This window comes from Salvelinus alpinus, chromosome 11 (assembly GCF_045679555.1).
Source record: "Salvelinus alpinus chromosome 11, SLU_Salpinus.1, whole genome shotgun sequence".
NCBI lineage: Eukaryota > Metazoa > Chordata > Actinopteri > Salmoniformes > Salmonidae > Salvelinus > Salvelinus alpinus.
The window spans coordinates 69,280,739-69,297,655 of record NC_092096.1 but is presented as its reverse complement, the minus strand read 5'-3'; the positions used below and the strand labels follow the sequence as shown (position 1 = coordinate 69,297,655).

Here is a 16,917-nt window from a genome sequence, read left to right as displayed (position 1 = left end):
CTTGGTGCGTGGTGCCGGAACTGGAGGCACTGGGCTGGAGACACGCACCATAGGGAGAGTGCGTGGAAGAGGAACAGGGCTCTGGAGATGCACTGGAAGCCTGGTGCGTGGTGTAGGCACTGGTGGTACTGGACTGGGAAGGTGGCGCCGGATATACCGGACCGTGAAGGAGGACACGTGCTCTTGAGCACCGAGCCTCCCCAACCTTACCAGGTTGAATGATCCCCGTAGCCCTGCCAGTGCGGCGAGGTGGAATAGCCCGCACTGGGCTATGCAGGCGAACCGGGGACACCACCTGTAAGGCTGGTGCCATGTACACCGGCCCGAGGAGACGTACTGGAGGCCAGATACGTTGGGCCGGCTTCATGGCATCCGGCTCGATGCCCAACCTAGCCCTCCCAGTGCGGCGCCCTCTTACTCCACGGTAAGCCCGGGGAGTTGGCTCAGGTACCCAACCCGGCTTCGCCACACTCCCCTTTAGCCCCCCCCCCCAAGAAATTTTTGGGTGAGCCTCTCGGGCTTCCAGCCTCTCTTACGTGCTGCCTCCTCATACCAGCGCTCCTGGGCTGTGGCTGCCTTCTTCTCCTCCCGCAAGCGGCGATTCACACCAACCTTAGCCCAGGGTCCTTCTCCATTGAAAATTTGCTCCCAACTCCATTCCTCTTCTCTCCATTGTTTTAGTTCCTTTTCTCCTTCCTCAATCCGCTTGGTCCTGTTGTGGTGGGTAGTTCTGTCACGATCGTGTGGAAGAGATTCGGACCAAAACGCAGCATGAGGAAAATAAGCCATCTTCTTTTAATAAATGAACGAAGATGAACATGAAACAAAAACACTATTACAAACAAACAACAACAAATGATCGTGAAGCTAAATAACGCAAGTGCACAGACAAGCAACAAACGTTAAACAAGACAACTACCCACAAAAGCCTACTGCCTATGGCTACCTTAAATATGGCTCCCAATCAGAGACAAATGAATGACAGCTGTCTCTGATTGAGACCCAATCTAGGCAGCCATAGACATAACTAGACAACCTAACAATACTCTATCCCATACACATACAACACCCATAGACTAACCAAAACACACACAACATACAATGCCCACCCCAACTCACGCCCTGACCAACTAAACATAATCAAAATAACATAAAAATAGGTCAGGAACGTGACAAAATCAGAAAAAATATATAGGAAAACTTTGGATTTTTCCACACATTTTTCCTTCACTGGGCGGGCCGTTTTGGGAACCTTTTTTGGCAAAATTAGAGTATACCCACTTCTCCAGGGACCACTGCATAGGGCCGATTGGAAAGACAGCAGTCACACACAGCACGATGTTAAAGGATAAGCAGTCCACTCACTTTGACATAATAAGCCAGTAGGTCCCAAACATAAGAATACAAACACACAACCATTAGGCTAATAATTTCCCAATCGAAATGGACCTATTGAAACTATTACTTCCCATTGCAAAAAAAAATGTTTTAAACGTTAAGCACACAAAGTAACCGGTGACCTAAAGTTTAAATGCAACAATGTTTCATACAAGTTCTTTTTCAAAGAGATGGCTAATAACAACTAGCTCGCTGCAATAATAAAAAAGCACAGTTCCATTCACCAGATGATAATCATATGAAACTTAACTTCTTGTTGAAAGTTATTCTTGAAAAGGGAGAAGCTAACAAATTAGCAACAACATCCTCTTTGATAACACCTGCTGCAGCCGCTGCAAACTAGCCCACAACAAAAGATAGCTTGCTAGACCGTGGAAAAACTTCTGGTCGCTATTGCGCAGTGATCTGTTGGCCTTTGAGAAGGCATACGTTTCCATAATTCTTTTGTAAAAACGGTCCCACCCATTACAAGTCAAAATGTGATTGGTTGATTCCACTGTCACTCCAAAATGTTGCCCTAATACAGTTGAATGGCAGATGCCTTCAATCTAGCTTCTGATGGCCTAGCCAATGGCTGACTTAGCTAGCTAGATTCATCTCCCCAGAGACCACCAAAGAAAAATCCTGATTGGATCGTTTTTTTCTCTCTCTTCAGTGTTAACCCATTCATTTCCAACAAAAATTGAAGAGATTAAATCAGAGCATCATTGAAAAGAATAATATAATTATTATTATTATTTTATAAATCCTTAGCCTTTCTCTGAAGGCGTAGAAGGCCCTCATTGTTCTCCACTGTGTTTGGGTTACTAATACATTGTAGAGTGGCTTTATTTTCCCCCATAATGCATTTGTTCACTCTTCTAAATGTCTAAAGAATCCAGATGCTGTTCTGAAATATGAACACAGAAATACTGGACATTTTCAACTCTTATTATGGTTGCGATTTGACAAAATTTCATTCATGGTCTTCAATTGGACTCAAATATTTCTGGTCTCGGTCTCGGACCCCTGTCTGGTCTTGTTCTTGACTCGGTCTCGCCCCCTGTCTGGTCTTGTTCTTGACTCGGTCTCGCCCCCTGTCTGGTCTTGTTCTTGACTCGGTCTCGCCCCCTGTCTGGTCTTGTTCTTGACTCGGTCTCGCCCCCTGTCTGGTCTTGTTCTTGACTCGGTCTCGCCCCCTGTCTGGTCTTGTTCTTGACTCGGTCTCGCCCCCTGTCTGGTCTTGTTCTTGACTCGGTCTCGCCCCCTGTCTGGTCTTGGTCTTGACTCGGTCTCGCCCCCTGTCTGGTCTTGGTCTTGACTCGGTCTCGCCCCCTGTCTGGTCTTGTTCTTGACTCGGTCTCGCCCCCTGTCTGGTCTTGGTCTTGACTCGGTCTCGCCCCCTGTCTGGTCTTGTTCTTGACTCGGTCTCGCCCCCCTGTCTGCTCTTGTTCTTGACTTGGTCTCGTCCCCTGTCTGGTTTTGGTCTTGACTCGGTCTCGCCCCCTGTCTGGTCTTGTTCTTGACTCGGTCTCGCCCCCTGTCTGGTCTTGGTCTTGACTCGGTCTCGCCCCCTGTCTGGTCTTGTTCTTGACTCAGTCTCGCCCCCTGTCTGGTCTTGGTCTTGACTCGGTCTCGCCCCCCTGTCTGGTCTTGTTCTTGACTCGGTCTCGCCCCCTGTCTGGCCTTGTTCTTGACTCGGTCTCGCCCCCTGTCTGGTCTTGTTCTTGACTCGGTCTCGCCCCCTGTCTGGTCTTGTTCTTGACTCGGTCTCGCCCCCTGTCTGGCCTTGTTCTTGACTCGGTCTCGCCCCCTGTCTGGTCTTGTTCTTGACTCGGTCTCGCCCCCTGTCTGGTCTTGGTCTTGACTCGGTCTCGCCCCCTGTCTGGCCTTGTTCTTGACTCGGTCTCGACCCCTGTCTGGTCTTGGTCTTGACTCGGTCTCGCCCCCTGTCTGGTCTTGGTCTTGACTCGGTCTCGACCCCTGTCTGGTCTCGGTCTTGACTCGGTCTCGCCCCCTGTCTGGCCTTGTTCTTGACTCGGTCTCGACCCCTGTCTGGTCTTGTTCTTGACTCGGTCTCGCCCCCTGTCTGGTCTTGTTCTTGACTCGGTCTCGCCCCCTGTCTGGTCTTGTTCTTGACTCAGACTTGATTTGCTCCGGTCTTGAACACAACACTGGTACACACACACACACACACACACACACACACACACACACACACACACACACACACACACACACACACACACACACACACACACACACACACACACACACACACACACACACACACACACACACACACACACACACACACACACACACACACACACACACACACACACGCTTGTAATTATTATGGTCTGGTCTCATGACGTATGGGTATTGCAATTGAAAATGCTTCAGTAAATGCTAGGACACAACATACTGTACACATTCATAGGAATAACACACACAGTCAACGTTCACGGGGTAAGTAGTATTTAGTAGTATGTAAGTAGTAAGTAGTATTTAGTAGTATGTAAGTAGTAAGTAGTATTTAGTAGTATGTAAGTAGTAAGTAGTATGCCAGTCTCATTGGAACTAAGGCTCATGAACAACAATTTATTCAGCCTTATACAACCTGTAAACAGCCTGACCATGACAACATAAAATACCTCGTAATGTCCTCTTTGCACCCAGATTCCCCCGCTGGGCACTCACTTCCTGCCAATAACGACTAGTTTACCATTTTCATCTCCCCACGGTTCTAGCTAAATTCTTACTTAAGAAATTGCTCTTTGCTAATAAAGTAATTTTTGTTTATTTTTACCATTTCAATTAAGAAACAATTAAAGGTACAGTAAGTAAGGTACTTAATTGTTACCCAGAAATGATTTGATATTGAGATCAAAACGACTGCATTGGACCTTTAAAACATAGCCCCTAGAGATGATTCTTCATTCTGTTTGAGTCATTGCCTTTGATGTTTCATATCTAAGAAAAAATGCATGGCATCAATTGAGAGACTGGCTTACTGGGCTATGACCTGGGAGGAAAAAATAAATGAAAATATATTTTAGTGCCTTTTACCAGATAGGTTTGGAACTCCCTTTCTTATTGGTCTATTAACTAATTTATGTTACCAGGCAGGCCAAAACTCCATCCCACCAAAACAGCCTGAAATTTCAGGCTGTCTTTTCAAACAGCTCTTACACCAAAATGGCATTATTATACTTTTCACAATTGCACAGTATTATTCCAATCTCATAGTGTGGAAATATAGATAAAACTTAGGAAAATATTTTTTTTGACTCCACTGGGCCTTTAATTGCTGACTGCTAGCTGGAGGGAGATGACACTGAGATACATGGCTTCCACCTGTATTCAGGATACCTACCATACATCCTGTATTCAGGATACCTACCATACATCCTGTATTCAGGGTACCTGCCATATTCTTCCTGCATTCAGGGTACCTACCATACTCTACCTGCATTCAGTGTACCTACCATACTCTACCTGTATTCAGTGTACCTACCATACTCTACCTGTATTCAGTGTACCTGCCATACTCTACCTGTATTCAGTGTACCTACCATACTCTACCTGTATTCAATGTACCTACCATACATCCTGTATTCAGGGTACCTGCCATACTCTTCCTGCATTCAGGGTACCTACCATACTCTACCTGTATTCAGAGTACCTACCGTACTCTTCCTGTATTCAGTGTACCTGCCATACTCTACCTGTATTCAGTGTACCTACCATACTCTACCTGTATTCAGGGTACCTACCATACTCTACCTGTATTCAGAGTACCTACCGTACTCTTCCTGTATTCAGTGTACCTACCATACTCTTCCTGTATTCAGTGTACATACCATACTCTACCTGCATTCAGTGTACATACCATACTCTACCTGCATTCAGTGTACCTGCCATACTCTCCCTGTATTCGGGGTACCTACCGTACTCTTCCTGTATTCGGGGTACCTGCCGTACTCTTCCTGTATTCAGGGTACCTACCATACTCTACCTGTATTCGAGGTACCTGCCGTACTCTTCCTGTATTCGAGGTACCTACCGTACTCTACCTGTATTCAGGGTACCTACCATACTCTACCTGTATTCAGTGTACCTACCATACTCTACCTGTATTCAGTGTACCTGCCATACTCTACCTGTATTCAGTGTACCTACCATACTCTACCTGTATTCAATGTACCTACCATACATCCTGTATTCAGGGTACCTGCCATACTCTTCCTGCATTCAGGGTACCTACCATACTCTACCTGTATTCAGAGTACCTACCGTACTCTTCCTGTATTCAGTGTACCTGCCATACTCTACCTGTATTCAGTGTACCTACCATACTCTACCTGTATTCAGGGTACCTACCATACTCTTCCTGTATTCGGGGTACCTGCCGTACTCTTCCTGTATTCGGGGTACCTGCCGTACTCTTCCTGTATTCAGTGTACCTGCCATACTCTTCCTGTATTCGAGGTACCTACCATACTCTACCTGTATTCAGGGTACCTGCCGTACTCTTCCTGTATTCAGTGTACCTACCGTACTCTTCCTGTATTCGGGGTACCTGCCGTACTCTTCCTGTATTCAGTGTACCTACCATACTCTACCTGTATTCAGGGTACCTGCCGTACTCTTCCTGTATTCAGTGTACCTACCGTACTCTTCCTGTATTCAGGGTACCTGCCGTACTCTTCCTGTATTCAGTGTACCTGCCGTACTCTTCCTGTATTCGAGGTACCTGCCGTACTCTTCCTGTATTCGGGGTACCTGCCGTACTCTTCCTGTATCCAGTCATAACCTCTAGATAGTTGTACAGTCAACATGTTGAAGGTATCCAGTCATAACCTCTAGATAGTTGTACAGTCAACATGTTGAAGGTATCCAGTCATAACCTCTAGATAGTTGGACAGTCAACATGTTGAAGGTTCCAGTCATAACCTCTAGATAGTTGTACAGTCAACATGTTGAAGGTATCCAGTCATAACCTCTAGATAGTCGACATGTTGAAAGTATTCAGTCATAACCTCTAGATAGTTGTACAGTCAACATGTTGAAGGTATCCAGTCATAACCTCTAGATAGTTGTACAGTCAACATGTTGAAGGTATCCAGTCATAACCTCTAGATAGTCAACATGTTGAAGGTATCCAGTCATAACCTCTAGATAGTTATACAGTCAACATGTTGAAGGTATCCAGTCATAACCTCTAGATAGTTATACAGTCAACATGTTGAAGGTATCCAGTCATAACCTCTAGATAGTTATACAGTCAACATGTTGAAGGTATCCAGTCATAACCTCTAGATAGTCAACATGTTGAAGGTATCCAGTCATAACCTCTAGATAGTTATACAGTCAACATGTTGAAGGTATCCAGTCATAACCTCTAGATAGTTATACAGTCAACATGTTGAAGGTATCCAGTCATAACCTCTAGATAGTTGTACAGTCAACATGTTGAAGGTATCCAGTCATAACCTCTAGATAGTTGTACAGTCAACATGTTGAAGGTATCCAGTCATAACCTCTAGATAGTTGTACAGTCAACATGTTGAAGGTATCCAGTCATAACCTCTAGATAGTCAACATGTTGAAGGTATCCAGTCATAACCTCTAGATAGTTGTACAGTCAACATGTTGATGGTATCCAGTCATAACCTCTAGATAGTCAACATGTTGAAGGTATCCAGTCATAACCTCTAGATAGTTGTACAGTCAACATGTTGAAGGTATCCAGTCATAACCTCTAGATAGTCAACATCTTGAAGGTATCCAGTCATAACCTCTAGATAGTTGTACAGTCAACATGTTGAAGGTATCCAGTCATAACCTCTAGATAGTCAACATGTTGAAGGTATCCAGTCATAACCTCTAGATAGTTGTACAGTCAACATGTTGATGGTATCCAGTCATAACCTCTAGATTGTCAACATGTTGAAGGTATCCAGTCATAACCTCTAGATAGTTGTACAGTCAACATGTTGAAGGTATCCAGTCATAACCTCTAGATAGTCAACATGTTGAAGGTATCCAGTTACATTCCATGTGGTCAGTGGATCCCTTTGCACTACTGATGATTATTTAGAATTCTATTTTTGTCAGTGTTTACAACAATAGTTACAATGTAACACGTTGCAGGGACAGGGCAGTGGGTTTAAAGGCTGTAGAAGAAATGACTCAACTCTAAACAGGACAGCTGCATCACTGCATGGAATAGTCAACAGTAACCGATCCGATTGTGGTACATGCTCATCTGTTGGTAGACTAGCACAACTCTGTTATACAAAGAAGCCACAAAACCACACTCACTGCTCGTGTGTGTGTGTGTGTGTGTGTGTGTGTGTGTGTGTGTGTGTGTGTGTGTGTGTGTGTGTGTGTGTGTGTGTGTGTGTGTGTGTGTGTGTGTGTGTGTGTGTGTGTGTGTGTGTGTGTGTGTGTGTGTGTGTGTGTGTGTGTGTGTGTGTGTGTGTGTGTGTGTGTGTGTGTGTGTGTGTGTGTGTGTGTGTGTGTGTGTGTGTGTGTGTTCGGCGCCAGTCATACAGTCACCAGACCCCCCCCCCCCTCCATTCCCAAAGGCTCGGACAGGAAGAAACATGTTTCTGAGACCCCCAAAGGAAAAAGGGAGAGATGGGAAGGGGTGAAGCGCAGATAGGGGGGGGGGGGTTAAGACTTACTGTTGATTGGTGCTAGTTCTATTGTGCCGTTCCCCCTAACCCTGCTCCCAGCTCTAGAAACACACAGGCTGTTTCAGAGGAGGCGAAGACAAAGAAAAACTGACCGTAAATAAGATTCCCCCCCCCTTTATCTGTCTATCTTTCTTTCCTTTTGGGGATTCTGATTCCTCAAGGGGGCAGCGAGGAAGGGAGTGTACAAGGGAGGGGTTTTAGGGACATAAGTGCCCTTCTATCAAACGGAGCTGAAGTCATTTATACGGTCAGGCTGCCCCAGCGGATATTAACCCCTTGATCAAAGTACAACATCCCTGCATCCCGCACTGATTGGGATCAGAGTCAATGGTTGTTTCCAGATTATTTGGGCTGTTTTGAGATCAGAGTCAATGGTTGTTTCCTGATTATTTGGGCTGTTTTGAGATCAGAGTCAATGGTTGTTTCCTGATTATTTGGGCTATTTATTGAAACTGCACTCATCTACTGTACAAAGACATGAACACGTCTAAAGAAACTCCCTAAAGAGGAGGACCTACAGGAAGTCGAGAGCTTGGAACTGTCTGCAAAAAGAGATCATTGGCTGAGATCATTGGCTGAGCTCATTGGCTGAGATCATTGGCTGAGCTCATTGGCTGAGCTCATTGGCTGAGCTCATTGGCTGAGATCATTGGCTGAGATCATTGGCTGAGATCATTGGCTTTAAAGTTCCCGAACCCTCATTGGTTTGAATGGTGTCAGCAATTTGAACTTAATATTACTTGGAACTTTAACATTATGAATTCAGGTATTTATAGTACTATAGGTAGAGAACATTGAACAGAACAAGGCTATGCCAATAACTACATTTTTGAGCAAAAGAATCCAGATAGAACATTATATAAGTCAGTCCCGAGCTCTCGATGTGTACGTGATTGCATACAAACATACTTATATGCATGCCTCTGCAGGCACACACACACTCTCTCACTCACGCACACAAACACACACATTTCCCACTTTCCACACTACCCCCAACACCCACCACCCCACCACACTAAGCCTCACCCTCCCAACACATTCCCAAAATCCCCACAATTTTCATCTAAACGTGTAAAAGGCATCCTGAGACAGGATCCCATAAGATCCAGTAAGCTTTGTCCCCATTATAATACATTATGCCATCTATTTCCTGTGACGTTTGGGAAAAGAATAATGAAGTTAAGTTCAAAGGGCTTTGTTTATCCTTGCCCTTTTCAGCTGTGGCTTTTTCTGCAGCTGTGCCAACTCACGGTGGTAGACTAGTACTGACCTCATGCCTTTCTCCAGCATCGCCAAGCTAAATGAATTGGTCATAAACGGTAGGTATGTGATATTTTAAGACAGTAAGTATGTACATAAGATCAAGAGTGCCCATCTATTTAAATCAGTGCTTTCCAGTCAACTACTGTACATTAAAGGCTATACTTGTAACATTTCCACCTGCAATGTGGGGTGGCAGGTAGCCTAGTGGTTAGAGTGTTGGGCCAGGAACCAAACAGTGGGTGGATCGAATCCCCGAGCCGTCAAGGTAAAAATCTGTTGTTCTGAACAAGACAGTTAAATTGTCACTGTTCCCTGGTAGTCTGTCTTTGTAAATAAGAATTTGTTCTTAACTGACTTGCCTCGTTAAATATATTATACCTCTAAATGTCCATAACATATCAGTAGTAATACAGGAATAAAAAGTGTGAAATGGCAAAAGTAGCTTTCTTACCATGGCTAGTCAAACCAGCCTGTTTTGCTATGTACATCTTCCTGTTCTACAATTGGTTGTCATTCACAATGTTGACAACATTTGTAAAAAATATTAACAGCACAAAACTGCTAAAGTTATTTTGGGGGATTATGATAAGCGAGGTAAGAAAGCAATAAGCCATTCCAAGCATTTCGAAGCGGTCTCCTTCAGAAACCCGGATGAAAATCTAAATCATCGTGACATGATTAGCCTCGCTTCTGTTATAGCCTCGCTACTGTATACAGCCTCGCTACTGTATATAGCCTCGCTACTGTATATAGCCTCGCTACTGTATACAGCCTCGCTACTGTTATAGCCTCGCTACTGTATATAGCCTCGCTACTGGTATAGCCTCGCTACTGTATACAGCCTCGCTACTGATATAGCCTCGCTACTGTTATAGCCTCGCTACTGTATATAGCCTCGCTACTGTTATAGCCTCGCTACTGTATATAGCCTCGCTACTGTTATAGCCTCACTACTGGTATAGCCTCGCTATTGTTCTAGCCTCGCTACTGTATATAGCCTTGCTACTGTTATAGCCTCGCTACTGTATATAGCCTCGCTACTGGTATAGCCTCGCTACTGTATACAGCCTCGCTACTGATATAGCCTCGCTACTGTTATAGCCTCGCTACTGTATATAGCCTCGCTACTGTTATAGCCTCGCTACTGTATATAGCCTCGCTACTGTTATAGCCTCACTACTGGTATAGCCTCGCTATTGTTATAGCCTCGCTACTGTATATAGCCTCGCTACTGTTATAGCCTCGCTACTGTATATAGCCTCACTACTGGTATAGCCTCGCTATTGTTATAGCCTCACTACTGGTATAGCCTTGCTACTGTATATAGCCTCACTACTGTTATAGCCTCTCTACTGTATATAGCCTCGCTACTGTATATAGCCTCGCTACTGGTATAGCCTCGCTACTGTATATAGCCTCTCTACTGTATATAGCCTCGCTACTGTATATAGCCTCGCTACTGTATATAGCCTCGCTACTGCTATAGCCTCTCTACTGTATATAGCCTCACTACTGTATATAGCCTCGCTACTGTATATAGCCTTGCTACTGTTATAGCCTCTCTACTGTATATAGCCTCGCTACTGTATACAGCCTCGCTACTGTTATAGCCTCGCTACTGTATATAGCCTCGCTACTGTGTATAGCCTCGCTACTGGTATAGCCTCACCTACTGGTATAGCCTCGCTACTGGTATAGCCTCGCTACTGTATATAGCCTCGCTACTGGTATAGCCTCGCTACTGTATACAGCCTCGCTACTGATATAGCCTCGCTACTGTTATAGCCTCGCTACTGTATATAGCCTCGCTACTGTTATAGCCTCGCTACTGTATATAGCCTCGCTACTGTCATAGCCTCACTACTGGTATAGCCTCGCTATTGTTATAGCCTCGCTACTGTATATAGCCTCGCTACTGTTATAGCCTCGCTACTGTATATAGCCTCACTACTGGTATAGCCTCGCTACTGTATATAGCCTCACTACTGTTATAGCCTCTCTACTGTATATAGCCTCGCTACTGTATATAGCCTCACTACTGGTATAGCCTCGCCATTGTTATAGACTCGCTACTGGTATAGCCTCGCTACTGTATATAGCCTCTCTACTGTATATAGCCTCGCTACTGTATATAGCCTCGCTACTGTATATAGCCTCTCTACTGTATATAGCCTCGCTACTGTATATAGCCTCGCTACTGTATATAGCCTTGCTACTGTTATAGCCTCTCTACTGTATATAGCCTCGCTACTGTATACAGCCTCGCTACTGTTATAGCCTCGCTACTGTATATAGCCTCGCTACTGTGTATAGCCTCGCTACTGGTATAGCCTCACCTACTGGTATAGCCTCGCTACTGGTATAGCCTCGCTACTGTATACAGCCTCGCTACTGTATATAGCCTCGCTACTGTATATAGCCTGGCTACTGTTATGGCCTCGCTACTGTATATAGCCTCACTACTGTATATAGCCTCGCTACATTGAAGACATCTCCCTACTAGATGGTAATAGGTGCTCACTTTGCCCCTAGTGGACAGTATTGAATTGCATGCACAAGACGTCTCCCGAATAAAAACATTTAATACTGCAGTGGATTTGGTGTGACCTGTGTGTACGGAGAGGCCCAATCATACTCTATCAATGCTGTGCAATTGTCCAAAACAATGGATGTGCTCTCTTAAGAGTTGCACGGTCATTACAGGCTTGTCGTCCACTCGTGGTCGTCCTAACATTTGCCACATGGTGGCTTAAAGTTACGGCCAGGGGGGTTTAAGCGGTTGGCAACCAGAACGTGTAAGTTTCCATGGGAGACTGCGTGTCTGGGTGGTAAACAGCTGAAACGTGACACTGGGCAGAGTGCTTCACGCAGGAAAAGGCCTTCAGTCACAGCTGGTAACGAGGTGTATTAATCACCTGGCATCCTGCCTGTCACTGCGGCAGACATTTTGAAAACTCCCAGCTTTAACTGCGATGTATGTAAGTTAAGTTTTGATGTTTGATTTTTTTTTTTTAAGAGCTTTTGGTTCCGAACATTTTAATGTGTTGAAGCGTTTGTTTATTCTCCTCTTCCTCCTCCTCCTCCTCCTCCTCTTCCGTCTGAAGTTATTTTTCAGCTGCCTTCATGTCAAAGCAATTTCAGTTTCTTTTTCTCCTGTCCACAAGCACATGGTTATGCGCACAGACAACCCAATACTGAACACAAATGCTTAGTGAACTGCAGGGGAAGGTAATCCGGATTTTCCATCTGACAAGACATCATGGGGGAGTGTTTGTGTGTGTTTGTGTGTGTGTGTGTTTGCACAGGTGCGTGCGTACGTGTGCGTACGTGTGTGTGTGTGTGTGTGTGTGTGTGTGTGTGTGTGTGTGTGTGTGTGTGTGTGTGTGTGTGTGTGTGTGTGTGTGTGTGTGTGTGTGTGTGTGTGTGTGTGTGTGTGTGTGTGTGTGTGAGCCTTGCTGCCTGCCCTGGGGGACTTATTGGCCAATAGCCCGACAAACCCAGTTCCTGTTGAACTTCTGACTAACTCCCACCAGAGAGGGACTGACCCCCAGCTGAGACCCCTTTAATGAGGAAGTAGGACTTTATTCATCCCCCTTATAACAACACTGTCACACATTCAGTCTCACTCACATCCACACACAAAGACATGCACCTACATACAGTCCACATGCACGTGCGCTGCCTCTCATCTCCCTCATGCACACACACACACACACACACACGCACACAGTATACAAAGGAGTGTGTTCTGTTCAGGATACATGTCAACAGCTGTGGTCATCACCTCCCCGTCCTACTAGCTGGTCTGGTATGTGAGAAACATGGCTAGAGCCTAAAGGCTTTTCAGTGGATTATGGGACTTCGGCTTCCCCTTTTCATGTTACTGTAAAACAGGTATCAGATTTTGGCTTCCTCTTTTAATGTTACTGTAAAACAGGTATCAGACTTTGTCTTCCTCTTTTCATGTTACTGTAAAACAGGTATCAGACTTTGGCTTCCTCTTTTCATGTTACTGTAAAACATATATCAGACTTTGTCTTCCTCTTTTCGTGTTACTGTAAAACAGGTATCAGACTTTAGCTTCCTCTTTTCATGTTACTGTAAAACAGATAGCAGACTTTGGCTTCCTCTTTTAATGTTACTGTAACACAGGTATTAGACTTACAACCACAGGAGATTATTCAGAGGTGGAATAGGGGTGTAATGCATGGATATGCAGTATTCCCATTCCAATGTACGCCCATCCCTAATGAATAGGGATCATTTCCTGACAAGATGATGAGAGTCGCACCTATTTCTCTACTGGTGTTCTTGTGATTTTTGGCTGCACCTTGTCTCATGTTAGTTGAAATATTTTCTATTGCGTTCCTCATAAATAACCCAACATATTGCCTGAAGCAGGTCCTATACATTTGAAGTAATACTGTAAATTATTTTTATAGTGCTTTTCTGAAACTCAAACACTCAAAGAATGTGTTCATTTTGATTCTCTTCCAGTCCATTTAGGGCCAGTAGATTCTCTTCCAGTCCATTTAGGGCCAGTAGATTCTCTTCCAGTCCATTTAGGGCCAGTAGATTCTCTTCCAGTCCATTTAGGGCCAGTAGATTCTCTTCCAGTCCATGTAGGGCCAGTAGATTCTCTTCCAGTCCATTTGGGGACAGTAGATTCTCTTCCAGTCCATTTAGGGCCAGTATATTCTCTTCCAGTCCATTTGGGGACAGTAGATTCTCTTCCAGTCCATTTAGGGCCAGTAGATTCTCTTCCAGTCCCTTTAGGGCCAGTAGATTCTCTTCCAGTCCATTTAGGGCCAGTAGATTCTCTTTCAGTCCATTTAGGGCCAGTAGATTCTCTTCCAGTCCATTTAGGGCCAGTAGATTCTCTTCCAGTCCATTTAGGGCCAGTAGATTCTCTTCCAGTCCATTTAGGGCCAGTAGATTCTCTTCCAGTCCATTTAGGGCCAGTAGATTCTCTTCCAGTCCATTTAGGGACAGTAGATTCTCTTCCAGTCCATTTAGGGCCAGTAGATTCTATTCCAGTCCATTTAGGGCCAGTAGATTCTATTCCAGTCCATTTGGGGACAGTAGATTCTCTTCCAGTCCATTTAGGGCCAGTAGATTCTCTTCCAGTCCATTTGGGGACAGTAGATTCTCTTCCAGTCCTTTTAGGGCCAGTAGATTCTCTTCCAGTCCATTTAGGGCCAGTAGCTTCTCTTCCAGTCCATTTGGGGCCAGTAGATTCTCTTCCAGTCCATTTGGGGACAGTAGATTCTCTTCCAGTCCATTTAGGGCCAGTAGATTCTCTTCCAGTCCATTTAGGGCCAGTAGATTCTATTCCAGTCCATTTAGGGCCAGTAGATTCTATTCCAGTCCATTTAGGGCCAGTGGATTCTCTTCCAGTCCATTTAGGGCCAGTAGATTCTATTCCAGTCCATTTAGGGCCAGTAGATTTTCATATTTATTTTTTTTACCATCAAGAGTTGCCTATGTAAGTAAATCATTGATTACATTGTCAGATAGGAGATTGCCAGGGGGAAATTCTCTGAGAAATCAAGGCCTCTCAATCTGAAGTAATGATTGTTTGGCTATTCCCACATTACATACACCTGTGTCAGGTTAAGTCAGGGAACACATTAACCCAAAATCAATAAACCTTTCGGTAATCCACGAAGATGTGTTCAATGATAAACCCGCCATCTTTAACCTTTGTGCTTCAGCCAGAAAGAATACGAATCTAAAGAATGCATGGGGTCAGTTTGTCCGAGCGTGCATCGATTGTCCTATCCCCGGTTGAACACACAACAGGCATTGCCAAGCCAGCCATGCCTGAGCTTGTTACCTTGTGTACATATGCTTCTCAGTGGATCAAGTCAGGCGGCCCCTCTCTCTTCCACGGACATCTTGTTTTTTTCTAATTGTTTATTAGCTTTAGAAGGACTCCCTAAACTTCTGTCATAATCATTGCCAAGTGACGTCTATTTTCTGTGGAGCATCTGCGTGCCTGTAGTGGAGGGGTCGACCTTCCATAATTGAGGGGGGGGGGGGTCTGTTAGGAGCAGGAAGTCCACTGTAGTGACTCCTGGGACATATTCACTGAATGCCATACAGTACCATTACAAATATGGTATGTCAAATCAGATTAGACTGGCTTCGACCATTATTATTATTATTAGAGTTATTGTTATTTATTATTATTATTATCATCATTATTATTTTTATTATCATTATTATTATTATTATTATACATTTTTATAATGCTGTGGATTATAATAATAGTTAGCATGCTGTAATTATTATTACCTTGGTAATGGTACATGAGTTTTTACTGATGTAGTTTCATTATTGTTCAAATCTGTTACAAGCAGATTATCAAATGTATTACTAAAAGTCATTATATAATTATAAACCATTATAGCGTTATAGCATTATAAAGCGCTACGTACCTTTTTAACTCCATAGCTTGTTATGTCTCCAGGTTCATGATGTGTGATGGTGGCCACGGTCGGCCTTGATGGTGTTGCTGGCGGTTCTCATGTCCAAACCAGGAGGATTCCTGACCTTGTTTACCGCACAGTGGACCGTTGGTGAGTTCACGGTCAAACGCTCAATGGACTCAAGCTCAGCGATCATGACAGGCAGGTCGAACGTGTAACACACACCTTCAGCTGCTGGTCGCCAAGCTCCAATCTGACAGAACATTTTATTTGAAAGTGTAGATTTGTGGAAGAAGCTGCGAAAACCAAGTGGAGGTTTTCAGAAAGAATATCTCACTCCCAAACAATTGTGCAGAAATGATGTTGAATGCCTGCAGCCATATTGCCACTGTGTCAGCCTTTGTGTGTGTATTTCAGTTAAGGCTTAAGATGGGGTCATTTTTGTTTTAAACCTCGAACAGGACGTTTGTGGTGAAAACGGGAGGGTGTGTGTGTGTACGTTTGTGTGCATGTGTGCGCACTTAGGTGCTGTGGCCATGGTAACTTATCCCTAAAATCTCTCCCTGTCTCTCCCTATCTCTCTATCTCTCCCTACATCTCTCTCTATCTCTCTCTCTCCCTGTCTCTCTCTTTCGCTCTCTCTATCTATCTCTCTCTTTCTTTATCTCTCTATCGCTCTCTTTCTCCCTCTCTCTCTCTCTATCTCTTCTCTCCCTCTCCCCCTCCAACCTTTCTCTCTCTGGTTCTATCAGGCAACAACAACCTCATGGGCCTCAGGACATTCCAGACCCAAGCCGCCATCACACATCAGCCCCCCCCCCCCCCCCCCCTGCTACAACCACCCTTTTTATACTGTTACATACTCAAGAATTACTGATGCCACTTTGGTTCCAGTCCAATACATAAGACCTTATGATGCCTTATGAGAATGACATAGTCTAACATACAGGCTTATGTTCCAATATCCCTGCTAGCACACACACTACCGTTCAAACGTTTGGGGTCACTTAGAAATGTCCTTGTTTTTAAAAGAAAAGCACATAGCCGTTTCCATCTACAATAGTCATTTTCAACATTAACAATATCTACACTGTATTTCGGATCAATTTGATGTTATTTTAATGGTCAATTTTTTCTTC

At 44.4% G+C, this 16,917-nt stretch overlaps 1 protein-coding gene across 1 annotated transcript in view; it reads left to right on the top strand.

Moving 5' to 3' along the window:
- LOC139534708 (RNA-binding protein with multiple splicing-like) overlaps nucleotides 1-16,672 on the top strand; it is a 62,844-nt gene extending 46,172 nt beyond the window's left edge. The window contains exons 8-9 of the mRNA XM_071334095.1: nucleotides 15,820-15,928; nucleotides 16,531-16,672. The gene's annotated coding sequence lies outside the window, so the exon portion shown is untranslated. The remainder of the gene's footprint in view (nucleotides 1-15,819; nucleotides 15,929-16,530) is intronic.
- The last annotated feature ends 245 nt before the right edge of the window (nucleotides 16,673-16,917 follow it).